This window comes from Numida meleagris, chromosome 5 (genome assembly GCF_002078875.1).
Source record: "Numida meleagris isolate 19003 breed g44 Domestic line chromosome 5, NumMel1.0, whole genome shotgun sequence".
In the NCBI taxonomy this organism is placed as follows: Eukaryota; Metazoa; Chordata; class Aves; order Galliformes; family Numididae; genus Numida; species Numida meleagris.
The window spans coordinates 66,502,698-66,517,122 of NC_034413.1; the positions used below are offsets into that span (position 1 = coordinate 66,502,698).

General features: G+C 38.8%; 2 long non-coding RNA genes across 26 annotated transcripts in view; one reads left to right on the plus strand and one right to left on the minus strand.

Annotated features, from left to right (window-relative positions):
• LOC110399701 overlaps positions 1-14,425 on the minus strand; it is an 84,808-nt gene that overhangs the window by 42,117 nt on the left and 28,266 nt on the right. For 19 of the 24 annotated variants that reach the window (XR_002439364.1, XR_002439362.1, XR_002439363.1 and 16 more), the window contains 6 exons: positions 10,542-10,705; positions 7,162-7,377; positions 6,804-7,004; positions 5,396-5,562; positions 4,730-4,929; positions 2,433-2,527 (listed from right to left, as the gene is read on the minus strand). This is a non-coding gene — a long non-coding RNA (uncharacterized LOC110399701). The remainder of the gene's footprint in view (positions 1-2,432; positions 2,528-4,729; positions 4,930-5,395; positions 5,563-6,803; positions 7,005-7,161; positions 7,378-10,541; positions 10,706-14,425) is intronic. The other 5 variants (XR_002439345.1, XR_002439350.1, XR_002439346.1 and 2 more) reach the window with 4 other exon arrangements.
• The window catches only part of LOC110399702, a 54,530-nt gene continuing 52,617 nt past the window's right edge, over positions 12,513-14,425 (plus strand). For both annotated transcript variants that reach the window (XR_002439366.1, XR_002439365.1), the window contains exons 1-2: positions 12,513-12,640; positions 13,344-13,528. This is a non-coding gene — a long non-coding RNA (uncharacterized LOC110399702). The remainder of the gene's footprint in view (positions 12,641-13,343; positions 13,529-14,425) is intronic.

Sequence of the window (14,425 nt, forward strand, 5' to 3'; positions counted from 1 at the left end):
CATGGAGGAATTTAGTTCCACACCTTTCCTCCACATGCACTTCCATGTCAGAGGTCACTCTGTCAGACTCCCCCTCTGCTGCCATCTGTTGCATGGCAACAAATTGTCATGAAATATTGGTGATGAGGTTCAACTCCTGTCGCCATCCCACCAGTATCTGCCTTTGACATCACTGTCTCAGCATCATAAAATAGGAGGCATTACTTTTGGAGCAGCTCCAGTTATACTAAAACATTATATGTTTTAATTTTGCTATATTGCATACAGGTACATGTACAAGATTTTAGCTTACTTTTTTGAGCTCCCATATTAGATATTGTGCTTTGTATTAAATCTGAATTGTACTAATAGTAATTGCCCCTTTTTGATGGATAAATTCCAGGAAAGATAAGAAGAGTGGCTTCAATTCTATCAGGAAATTAAGAGCTTTACTGGCAAAAGATTAACATTGTATTGACCCACTTTAGTGTTCTTTTCAAGACCAACATTAAAGGAGAATTCATCATCTAAGATCACCCTAAATATCAAGCATTAGCCCATCTCTGATGTAGGAAAATATTTCTACTCTTATTAATAGTAAATATGAAACAGAGAAAAGTTTGTTCAAATCCTCTACTTGGCTTAATTCATTTAAAATAGAACTGCTGTCTCCCAGAACAGTGGGTAAAATCACCCTTGTTCTCCCGGTGATACTTCTGCTGACATGTACGTACAGCTGGGCAGATAGATTTTATTCACTCAATATTTTGATAGGAAGGACTGCCAATCAAGCATTCATTTCTAGGAGATGGACAATTAATGTTAGTAACAGTTGCTTAAGAGGTGTAGTTTCTTGTGAGAAAATTCTTCAGTTCTGTGTGGCAGAGTTTGCCACACAGTGTAATTACAAATTCTTCTTTCTTACTATACTGCTTTTGTTTGAAAAACAGAATGTCTGAGCAGTTAATATGCTTATTTGCATATGGTTATGCTACAGCACACACCAGCAACTCTGTTCCCTTATGTAATTATATCAGCTCAGATTTTTCCTAGGGCTTTCTTCTTCCTCTCCTTATGTCTTCACCAGCACTAAACTTCTCTACAGGAGATACTACATATTTTTCTCGGCCCAAACAATGTTTAAAAGTTTAATCAAATTGAATTGAGCAGTGGGCCCAAATGAACGTCATGAGGTTCAACAAATCCAAATGCAAGGTTCAGCAACCTCCATTACCGCTACAAGCTGGGGGAAGAAAGGATTGAGAGCAGCCCTGCTGAAAAAGACCTGGGGGTAGTGGTGGATAGGAAGCTGGACATGAGCCAGCAATGTGCTCTAACAGCCCAGAAAGCCAACCATATCCTGGGCTGCATCAAAAGAAGAGTGGCCAGCAGGGCAAGGGAGGGGATCCTGCACCTCTACTCTGTGCTGGAGGGGCCTCACCTGGAGTACTGCGTCCAGGTGTGGAGTCCTTGGTACAGGAGAGACCTGGACCTGTTGGAGCGCATCCAGAGGAGTGTCACAAAAAATGATTGAAGAGATGGAACACCTCTCCTACAAGGACAGGCTGAGAGAGCTGGGGCTGTTCAGCTTGGAGAAGGGAAGGCTGAGAGGTTACCTGAGAGCAGCCTGTCAGCATCTAAAGGGAGCTCCAGGAAAGAAGGGGACAGACTCTTTAGCAGGGCCTGTGGTGATGGAACAAGGGAAAATAGCTTCAAGCTTAAAAAGGGCAGATTTAGGTTAAATTTAAGGAAAAAGTCTTTTACAGTGAGGGTGGTGAGGCAATGGAACAGGTTGCCCAGAGATGTGGTTGGTGCCCCATCCCTGGAGACTTTCAAGGCGAGGCTGGATCAGGCCCTGGGCAACCTGACCTAACTGTGCATGTCCCTGTTCATTGCAGGTCAGTTGGAATAGCCTTCGAAAGTCCCATCCAACTCTAAGGATTCTATGTGTCTGTGATTTTAATTCAGACTCCACAGCCTTTGTCATGAGTTTTGTTACACTTAAAAAACTGTAGATACAAATGTCAATTATTTCTATTATACTTTGGAACCACTTTGAGGATCAAATCATCATACACACCTGCACAAATCTGTCGACTTCACTGGGATTGCATGTGCAGATATGAAAACAGAAAACAGGATCATTGTATAGGTACTAAAATAATGCTCTTTGAAAACTAGCTCTCTCTTCTGCTGGGATGAAGCAATGGCACAAAAACAATGCAATCACGCATTTACAACATATAGCCCTCAGTTATTCTCCCAGAGGTTGTCTTTAGTTGTCTATACATTTTCTGGGAAGGTAATTCCCTCTGCTATCTCATGATATCTCACAAACTTTTCATTTTCTTAGTAATTATTTCCCTCTAAAAGTTTTCAAAAGAGGGAAGGAGCCTCATCAACTTTCTACTGCTTTGGTTTGTCACATCTGTGTTTAAACACTTTTTGCTTACACTTAGATCTTCATTTACAGAAGCAGAGATGGGAAATTTTCCATTGGTCTCCATCATAGCAAGTTTTCTCTCATCATTGCTTTCAGAAGCTTGTGCTAGAGGGGGAAAAATATACATCTTCACTGTTAATTTCATGTAGTAGGTCAAGCAGCCTTTGAAATCTGTGAGTTTTGGATATAGTTTCATTTGTACCATATTTTCACTGATAAAATATTAGATTTTTTTTCAAATTATTTACAAGTTTTGTCCATGTAAACAAGAGCATTATTTTACTTTCCTACAAAACTAGTATGTGAAAGAACAATACTCTTTGCCTTCAGAAAATTATGCAAGAAAACTACTTTCATCTTACATCAAAACAAGACAATAAGTATGTAGCAGCAAAAGACATAGTAAAAGCATTTTTAATTACCCCTGTGATTCTGTGTGATGAAGGTAAAATTACATCTTCAGACATTTGGTAGGAAGGAATTATATTAGTACCTACTACAACACTTGTGGAAATGCTGGATGTTTCCATTGTAAATGGATTTGAGATTTCAGCCTTTTCTTGCCTTTTCTCTGCCTCCTCCCATGTTCTGTGGGACATAGCATTCTCTGACAAATACCTCATCCAGCCCAGACTGCAGCATTTGAATTAGCGGAGCTCACCACATCCCTGGAGGCAACACTGATCTGTCCTCCACTTCTGACTGTGTCAGAAGCAAAGTCTGGATCAAACATCCTCAAAACTAAACACTCTTGTGACAGAAGAACAGATGGACATCCACAATTTTAAATCTCTCTGGAATTCCACTGGGATATCCAGCAGAATTTCGTTTTTTCTTGTGGATGTTACTGTTTTATTAAGTAGAGTTAGATTTAAAAGTATCATCTCACTGAAGAAACCGAAAATTCTAATGAGTTTTGTGGTCAGGTAGTAATTATATTAGCTCTTCCTAAAACTGAATACGTTCAAATTCTCATCTAATTACATTTTCAAAATGAATCACGGGAGTGAAAGGTCATGGTATGATAGCCAGCGTATTTTGTTTTCCTCTGGAAAGAGTACAAGTATAATTTCAATGGAAATGGTTTGAGAGTATGCTTGATAATTTGTAATTAACTCTCCAGGGTGCTGTGAGGCCTAATTAATTACTTATTGGAAAGCATTTGGAGATCTTTGGATGAAAGTTGCTATAGTAATGCCAAGAATTGCTGTTATTGTTATCGTTAGGTGTTTTCCATCCCCAAATGCGTTTAGCTGGAAAATGTACCCTTATTACTTTACACTATCTTACAAACAAGCTTAATCTGATGAAAAGCAGTATTTAAAAGCTGAGAATAATTTTCTCAGCAGTGGAAAGCTGAATATGTTTATTCTTAAAATGTGAACATAATTTATGAATAAACCAAATACATAAATTGCACTCTGAAGTTCCACAGTAATAACACATTTATATTCTCCATCTACAGACAAGCAGGTGCATCTATTTGTAGAATTTTTCTTCTGTAATGAAACTGTCTTCAGTGTTATGAAACTACTGTATCATGATTGGTGATTTTAGCATCCAGCATTCGCTCTGGTCTGTCAGCAGGAATATGCCTCATAAATGCAATCAAAATACAACTCAAATTAATGTAATAACGGAGAGTCAAAAATATATTAAGATTCCTTGTCAAATTAGGATTATACCTCAGTGAAAAACACGGAGAAGCCAATCCACCCCAATGAGTGGAACTCATCTGTAAGAAAGAAGGCAGATGATAGTCCTTCTCCCAAAAGCCACAAAAGGGCGGCTTCAAAGAGAACAAAGATCTTGCTAGCTAAAGCATTTATCTAAATCACATTCAGTAGCCCCTAGTATTATCTTCAGGTTTACTGCAAGTATTGAAAGCCCTTGCAAGTAGAAGTTGTGAAAAATGAACTGTTTGTGTTACACTGAGGAATCCAAGGGAAAGGAAATATTCCTGAAGTTTCCTCCCCGTGAAGAGCTAACAACCAAGAGGTTAAAGCAGGAGGCTTTGTTACACTCTGCTTAGACCAGGCAAAGGTAAAATTTGAAGTGAGTGTCTTCTGAACGCAGATCTATTCTGCAGGAATGCTGCTGGTGTTATAAAAGGGTGGTAAATTTTGACACCAATATGCATGTAATCTATGGAACTCATAATAAATATATACAGAAATACTGTTTACTAATAGTATGTCTTCATGTTTTCTCCAGAAGAAAACAGATCTTAAAATTTATTGCTTTTAATATTTTCCCCATATAGTAATAATTTATGAATAAATCTCAACATGTGCACAATATACAAACCTTTAGCTGTTTTTTTTTTTCTTACAGTGGTGCTGAATGCAGAGTTCCCTCAAGCATTAGCTGTCTCTAACAAGCAGGTTGCCATGTCTCTCTGTTTACCTTGTCAACAGCGTTCATTTCTGTTATCACTCTTCTGGAAGAACAAAGTTTCTAGATATGCCTCAAAGGTGAACATAATTATGCTGTTTACATTGTTATTCCTACAGGGATCATAAAATAGTACTTAGAACAATGTTTACAGTCATCAGTGAAGCAGAAATCACTCTGTACATACCAGAAAGGCAGAAAACAATCCCCCTCACTAACTAATTACATATGGGACCTCCCTGTATAAAGATCTCCCATCTCGCCTGTGATCTAGGTTCTGGGCTCTTCGATAGCCTGAAGCGTCCAGCAATTATGCTGTCCATCAAATCAAAATTTCTCTAAGGTATTTTCTTTCCACCGGGGCCCTGCAGACAATTTGACTTGCCGGTTTTTAAATTATATTCAGAGCAAGGCAGCAAATAAACCAAATGTAACGAAGCACAATTTAATGTGCCAACTAACTAAAACTCACCCTTCTTCCATGGGAAACTTTTTTCTCACCATGCCTTGTTTCATTTAATGTTTACAGTTAGGGCTTGGGACAAAGTTAACTGAAGGTGATAGAATTGTTTCCTTTACCTTCCATAGCTTTCGGGTCAGATGTGCACTGTGCAGCAGTGGGGTTCACTGAAGGCAGGCACTGAGCAGGGGCCCTGCAGTACCGCTGGTCCTCTCCTCCAGCCTCTGAGCCACCAATGCATGTGTGCATTGAGAACTAGATACAGGAACACTTCTGAAAGCTAATTCTGTAAAATGTAGAAAAAGTACTGATTTAAGACAACATAGCAAAGATAATTTGAGCATTGCTCATCGATGATGACTCACAGGCGGTTGGGTATTATTACAGAAACTGGTGTTTTCCTTATTTCCTGATTGTTAATCACCAGTCACTCTGTTCTGTTCAAGCTAAGGTAGCTGTGATGTGATCCCACATTCACATTCTTCCTATTGCTATATTAAGCTTTTTCTGACTGACACGTTGCATTAATCACATGCTGACTTGGTAGTCAGCTCTCCATGCTGTTTGGTGGAGGGAGCAGGGGATGCATCAGCCCCATCACACTTTCATGGGAACGGCAGCAACAGAAGTTCAAACTAATCAGCCAGCATCATCAAATATGCATCATAACAGCCTGAAAACAATCACTTTGCAGAGAGGAAAAATAATAAAAGAACTAAAGCACTGGAAATAGAAAACAGCAAAAACATTTTCTGAGAGAGTTTCTGGACTTTGTTGACCCATCACTGTTGGGTTTGGAAGTAGTTATACTGATATAAGCCCCCTGGTTCACCTAGACAGCACAGCATCTAGTGAGCCCTGCAGGGCAGCCATGTTGTGTTGCTGTCCCAACATGAGTACCTGTAGGTTTCCCAAAAATGTCAGTGATGAGCCCAGGGTGGGGGCAGAGGGAAGCAGAGATGCTCAGTAGCAGCATGAGAAGGACTTAGGGGCTCTGTAACTAAGTCTTTATACTTAAGTCACACTTTGGAAATCACGGTCCAGAGACCAAACAGTTTCATGGGGTTTTCAATCATTTGACTTCTTTTCTTTTATCTGGCTAAGGATAAGAGCTGGGGAAGCCACTGGGACCACAGCCGTGGATAACAGCGAGGTCAGGGATTACATCAAACTGTGAAATTTGTTCTTAACACAGTGCTTCCAGCTGCAAAACTCAGGCCAAATCTTGGGTTACTGCTGTCACATTCATTTAGGAGGTGACAATCATGAAAGAGAGGACAGAAGATTCCACTAGAGGTATACCACACACATCATCATTTTCACAGCCCATCTCTTAGATCCTGATCTCTTTAGACTTATTTCCAGCTCATTAAAGTTCCAAAAAGAAAGAGATATTTTTCAATCACTCACCACCAGACTGAAATAAGACATTTTCACATGATTTGCTGCATTTTTTTATACCATTTATACAGCATATTTATTTATTTATTTATTTTTCTTCCATTGTTCACTGAGTTCTGCACTTACACTGTTAAAACTGGGAGTGGATTCTGTCTTGGCTGCCAATTTGTTTACAGTTTCACATTAAAGAACTTCTGAGATCTCAAATGCATCAGTTTTTCAGCTGTGATCAGATGATAAATAGGAAGTTTGGTGTGTTTGTCTTCCCAGGATCCAACTCATATCATCCTCTGAAAACACGGAAATATTTAGAGCTCTGCACTGAACCTTAAATACAAAACAAAACAAAACAAAATAACATACAGTTGTTTCTGATCAAATTTATAGGCACATATAAATATTTTTATCATTTCTTACTTCATCTTAGACTAAATTCTCCAAGCTCAATAACTGATAGGAAAAAAAAAAAAGAGAAATTGCTCACCATCTTTCAGGCATGAGATGAAAACAGATGAAATAAAGCCTCACAGCATTCATTCCTGTGCACTGGTTGAGCAGAACCCATTGCCATGGCTGACTCTTGGTGCTGTCGGTTGTCTTCAAAGTGCCATTTGCAGGTGTCGGATGTGACATGTCCCCCACCATGGTAAAATCACTGCCTGAGAAAAAACTGATCACATCTGATGGCATGGCTTCTGCCCTAGAGAAAGCAAATGCTTGGAAAATAGAGAACCAGTCGCCTCTCAGTCTCTGGGCTGTGTTTATAAGTTTCTGCTTTTTCAGTCCCCAAGATAAAAATTTTACAGTTGTCATCCCTTATCTCAACTACTTCTTGCTTCTTTTTCCTTGTTTTCTTTCAAATTGCAGCCAAAATTCTTGCATCGTTCATACTGATCACCCTGCAGTCTCTTGCACAAATCACTACTCCCTAATGACTGTTCTCTTCTTTTTCCTTTTTTTTTTTCCTTCTTTTCGTTTTTGTTGAGGCCAGAAGGGAACCTGAATCAATGCACCCTACTTTCCATAAGCTGTGCCTAGCATCTGTCTGCCAAAAGTCATAGAATGGCTTCGTTTGGAAGAGACCTTAAAGATCATCTAATCCCTGCCATGGACAGGATTGCCATCATGCTCAATCATGCTGTTCAGTCACACAGTCTTAATATTAAAGTCTTGTTAAAATCAAATTTATCATTTCCATTGCAATTTTCAATATCTTTTTTTTTCTTTTTTTTTTTTTCTCACTAACTCCTTAAGTTTCTTTATTGCAATGATATTCTAATTTTTATGTGGATAAATTCATGCACACATTCTCAGGTGGACCAGGAGGACTAGAATATATTCAAAAAATCTGTTTCTAGGAAGCTCTAAATTGCATTAGGAATATATTGTAGCAATAACAATCAAGTCTGGCTCATTTCCTTGGCACTAATGACTAACTGGGAGAGCTGATGGCCTCAAGAAGTAGTCATTATTTTATTAGGGATTTTTATTTTGTTTTTAATTCGAAAAATGTTAGAAAAAAACCCTGTCTTCTCTGTGTTTAAGAGTAATGACAATATCACAGGAGAAAAAGTCCAATCACTTCAAGTAAGTAAAAAGTCTCTTTTAAATATTTAATAATCCTTGGTTAATGCTGTAGCACACCAGTGGTTTCTGCTGACTTCATCTTTTCTCTAAGTGTTTGCATTTGTATGATCCCAGAGGGATTGTTGTTGATGTTTTGAAAAATGAAGCAGATTTTAAGCAACATTTGTAAATAGACTGTACACTTTTGGATAATGCTTTACAACAAGATTGCTTATGACAGGCAGCGCTTTCTGATTGAGTTTGTCAGCTAGGATGTACTGAAAATGGGTGAGGAAAAGGAAGACTGGAAGATTACAAACATCTTTAACACGTTGAATAAGCAGAAGAGACAGATTTGCAAAACAATCCACTTAGCCTCTCTTAACAGGAAAAAGATTGGAATAAATCATTAAATTAACTAATTTCAAACAACTAGGACTTAATAGGGAAATGAGTAGGAGATGAAACAAGTTCATCAAAAACTGCGACAGAGAACATTGTTTTCTTTTACAGCAAGGCATATACTCAAATTCAAAAGGATCTTGATGCGTTGTGGAATTGACCCAGGAGACAAATATAAAATAAAATAAAATATAAAATAAAATAAAATATAAAATAAAATAAAATGTAAAATAAAATATAAAATAAAATAAAATATAAAATAAAATAAAATGTAAAATAAAATAAAATATAAAATAAAATATAAAATAAAATAAAATGTAAAATAAAAAATAAAATAAAATAAAATAAAGGTGCTGTGGTGATATTCAAAAGGAACAAACTTCAAGTTTCACAGGGAACAATAAAATGCACGAATCTTATGGTATACAGGTGTGTAGACATGGCTACCATCCTTGATTATGTGGAAAGAAGAGGCGTGGTACTAAATGACAAGGCAGTACAGAGAGTGAATTCATAAATAAAGGACAAAAATGTTGGAGAGCAGCCTGAGCTACTGAGGAAACATTTTCCTACCTGTGCCTGGCCAGGAAAAGTGGTGCACAAAGTTCAGATTGATTTGATGCTCATTTTTAAAACAACTTACAAATTATCATCATCTTGCAGGCTCTGTCTTTAAGATGCGTTATTTGTAACTTCAAAAGTTATAGCTAAATGAGATTAGTGACCGTGACAATGTTTTCTGTTGAGTAGACTCTTGATGACTCTGTCTTTGTTAACTTATTTGTCTTTGCTTTGTGAAATTATGTGCCATTAACTCACCATGTTCTGTAAATCCTCTGCAGTAATAACTACAAGTAACAGCCCTTCTGTCTAGTCAGTTGAGATTTGACAGCCTCTGTTTGCTAAACGTATCATTTCACCGAGACTTTGGAACACACTTTTCATATTTCTCCATTCTCATTATCCAGCTAAGGTCCTCATAACATATGGTCCTATTTTCCTAATTGCATTCACTGTTACACGTCAAACCAAGCTAATCTTTCAAACCGTCAGGCTAATCACTACAAAATGCATGGCCACTGTTTGCACACATGCTGGTAACGAGGTGGGAACAGGACCTACACAAATCAGAAAATGCCACTAAGTCCCAGCTGGGTTGTTTATTTCTCCTTTGTTTTCTAAGATGATCTGAAATGCATCTTCTTTCTCATTCACATTTTCAGAGTCATTTTCCCAGCAGATTGCTACTAACACTAGTGGCTGATGTCCTACTCAGCCAGACCTTCACCATAACATAGGACTTTGGCTAATGATTTCCATGAGACAGACCTTAAGGTGAATGACTAAAATTGTTCAGGATGTTATTACTATTCACAAGAAAGTACAACATATTATTTAACCACCTCTAAGGACGCAAAATGTAGAGTCAGTGTGGTAATTACCACTCAGTTGTAGGTTTCTTATTTGGTAACATACAGCCTGTAATTTACTTATCATATCTCTGACATAATCACAGCAAGTCTGACTATTCCCCTAAAGCAGCTTAGCTGGGAACAAGCAGAGGGAAGTGAAGGGAGGGGTTAATTTGTATTTTTAAAGGTACAATTGTAGGCTACAACAAAGCCAAAGAAAACTCTATGCTTGCATTGTAAAAATGTTTGGTTCTGGGGCCGGTTCAAACATCATAGTCAATTCCATCAAAGCTGTACTAATTCAATAGATCTGAACTGAATTCTAGCTTTAGTGACAATCACTGAATTTTCCTTAATCTTGAATATCAGAAACCTCAAGCCTAAGCCATCAGCGCTCTCCTGAATTAGCTAGAAACTTTTATTTAACCAAGTACATTTCTACAACTAAATGCAGAATGCACACACAGAAGAAAGGAACACTCACCGGGCCACTTAGCAGTTGTCTGTTGACAAATTATTTTTCCTCATTCACCTTGAAACTTTCCCCACCTTTACCTCCATCCCAAAATATCCTTCAATAAGTCTTGTTCTTATTCCACCAGCTGTGAAAGTGCCCGGCGAACAGCTTGAGAGCATCTTCTCAGTTGACTGTATAAGAAACATCATCCATTTTTAATCAATATCCAGTCACCAAGAGATGACTGGTTTATTGGATCAGATTCCTAACTATATTTAAGCAGAAGTAACTGTTTCAGATATAATTAGTACAAATCCTCAGAAGCCATCATCAGAAATTAGCTTCTGTAACAGGGGTTATCACCTTTCCTGCTCAGGGGACAGCACTCTATCAGGCTCCTGATTACACAGATCTGGGGTTTACTGCTCTTGCAACAGTCAGGCCCAATGCCTAGCCCATGCTAATGAGCAGCAAATGAGGGAAAGGACTTGATTTGGCCACATAAAGGGAATGAATGCAGAATTAAAGGGTCTCGTTTCTCTTGCACGTATTGTGTCTCAGACTTAACACTTTTGAAATGAGAATTGTGAAACTGTCTTCTACAAGAGAAATCTAAGTACTGCTCCGTGGAAATGTATGTATTCACAGTGGGACTCTAGTGCTTTCATTTGATCTCTCATCTAAAGTTGTATCTGAAGTAACATCAAAGCATGATTTCGGAAACGTTTTTCTTACATGCATAACATACAGCTGACTTTATACAGCTCAACTGATACAACTCAGACTGGAAATCAAGCAGATAGTTACTCAAGGTGAGATATGTGGCAGTGCTAGGAAAGGCATATAGGAGCCGGCTCCATGTAGGGAGAGATTAAATAGGTTTGAACATAATCTGATTGGGAAAGCGATGGCTGAGGTGGGGTGTCATGGGGGAAAGTTATGAACGTCATAGAAAAAGTTAATAGGGAGCAATTATTCACTATTTCTTACAACAGAAGAGTTTGGGAGTGTGCAATAAATTAATTTATGTAATTTAAGAATAGGCAAAGGTTAACATTTTTTTCTCATGCAGTCACAATTAAACTGAAGTACTGATTATTATAGGGTGTTATGGATAATAAAGTCATAGAAAGGTTCAAGAGCAATCAAACCAATACAGGGCAGTGCAGAAATGCACTTCTGGGGCTAATCTGCACAAGATGTGGCTACCACCTCTCTGAGCTGAGGACGAGAGCAGAAGGGCTGAACTGCGGGTGCACTCTCATTCCTTTGCCACTTGACAACAGCCACTGCCAACGATGAAATACTGAACTGAATGGCTTCATAGCCATCTTTATGGCTATGTACTATATTCTGAGATTTCCTCTGTACACAGAGGTCTCTCAGAAGGTAGCTTCAACCTTGGCCAGTGCAGAGCCATGTCCCACCAGCAAAAGCCCTGGGGTTCCATGCTAAGCAGACAGAACAACGCAGTAATAATTGATACTGGTCACGTAAGCTACAAAATGGCTTGCTTCTAAACACATTACTAATGTGCAGATAATGGCCAAAAGAAAACAAACTGTAATTAAGAACACGATATACTTCTCTGTATTTTAGAGGCTCTTCGAAGCAAAGAAGAAAAAGGACGCTTAGGAGCTCGAATTTTCAGATTCAGATAATTAAGTTTGGCATTAGAGGCTTATTAAAATATATTGCCCAAGAGACCAGATAGAATGTGAGATAGCTGGGTACAAAACTCTCAGAGATAGAGAGAACAAAGCTTTAAGGCCTAAATGACCTTTTACTGTTCCTGAATATCTTATGATACGATGTTTGAAAATGAAGATTGCCAAACAGATGGAGCTGTTAACGAATTTAGGAAACAACATGACATATGCTCAAAGGAGCTTTAGGAAAAAACTTGTGTTTCATGTGAAATCCTGTGGGTCACTTAAGATCAATCAAAAGTAAAGGAAAAGGAGAGGGAAAGGCAAAACTTTTTTGTTAATTAAAGCCAGAAGATACAAAGGGATAGCTCCAAATCAGCTGTGGTTTTTGTGCATCCAGATGATATCTCCAACTGGCTCTGGTGCACAACAGCACAGACAGCACATGACTTGGAGGGAGGGAATTGAAGCTGACAGGTATGTAACAGAGCTAACTGCTATGGCTTATGCCTAAACAAGCGAAATCAATTAGATCTAGCAAAAAACAAAGGGTACTGAGCCAGAAGTCAATTGTTAAGAAAAGAGCTCTAAAAATTCTGACATTTTTTGAAAACTAAGAGAGAAGTTACCCTTTACCTTCTCTTGCTGTAACATTTAAAGTATATAATTCACAGAGAAAAAAACTAACTTTGCTGCCAGTGGAATACCAGAATAAGTTTAGCCCCAGTTATTTACTGCTCAGTGAAAATCAGAGTTTCCCTACAAAACTTGGTCTTAGGTGCTTTTAATTTCATGCTAGCCAGCTGGATGAGCAGTTCCCTGCCTCTTGGAGCACCAGAGCAACACAACAACATGTCTAAAACGCTGCTGTTACCCACTAGCTGTCATGACATGTCTCCTCAGACGGTGCACAGAGCTTTTTATGGATGCAGTTATCTGGCCTTTAAATCATGAGATCTGCATCACTACAACTGAAAGAAAAAAAGAAACTTCTCTGTTTAGTTTTCAAGCTGAGGAAATAGTTTAGCCCTGCAAAAGGCTTTTCTGGACAACAAGCCCCAGCATGCCAGCATGCTTTCACAAGATGATGCCACTTACCCTACTGTTCCTCTGCATCCTGACATTATCTTCTGTTTTTTAATGGTACTAGCATTCTGTTTTCTTTACTTTCTCTGAGCAGTGACCAGCAATTTCACTAGCTAGTTCAAGAGCAAGAGAACTGGGGGCAGTCATGGACAAAGGGCAGGACATCCAGATCATGCAGGACCGTCTGATGGCACCATGTGTTGGCTGATGGCTGCTGCCACAATCCCTGTCTAGGAGGAACCCAGTGCTCAGGAACGAGACCAAGTGCCTGAGGAAGGGGTAGGATTATTTGCTATCAATTTCTTATTCAGATTTTTTTCCATACTTAACAGTGTCTCTGAATTTTCTTTCTCACCAGAAAAGTTTGCTTTAGTTTAAACTTCTCAGCTTGTTTTCTGTGATTGGAAAAACACCATTCCCAGCAGCAACTCAAATTCAGGGTCCCAGGAAGGCTGAGCTGAAAGCTACTTTCATGTGTCTTAGCCACTGAATTAGACCTGTGTCTTGCCAAACTGTACCTGACACAAAGGTTAGATAAGCTTTCTGTTACATTTCATACTCACCACACTCAAAATATAAATGTTAATAATTTATTAACATTTGTTATTAATGTTGCAATGTCAAGCGTTCATAAGTCAATGTGTCTGGACAATCTTGTCTTTTGCTCTCATGCACTATATTGATGTGCTCTCTAATTACACCGTGACACGCTCGTATTTCCACAGGACCCCTGACTCGTTTGGTGCACAGATCAAGCAGGGCTCCTTTAATGAGTACAGCTAGTCAATATTTTATCTCAGCACCACTGTTAATTCTGCGGTTGTATCATGTTTACCAGCATGGTTTACACATTGAGCTGGGGACAGAGCTGCTAATCTCCTCACTGACTTTCTAACCACACTCATTATTTCCCCACTTTTGTGGGGAATGACCATTGATCTTCACCTCCATGCCACAACGGCAGGGCAGTAACTTACTAATTTTATTACAGGAGGCTGAAGTACAAACAGGTGCATAACAAATCCGTTTGCTAATTTTGGATATCCAGACTGAGACCGCTGGGATGTCGGTCTTTGTGATCAGCATTATGTGACATGACATAAGGCACATGCAGGGCACCTCTCCTATTGCTTCCAGCCGCAGCTGCAAGCGGTCAGCATTTCTACAGAGCACATG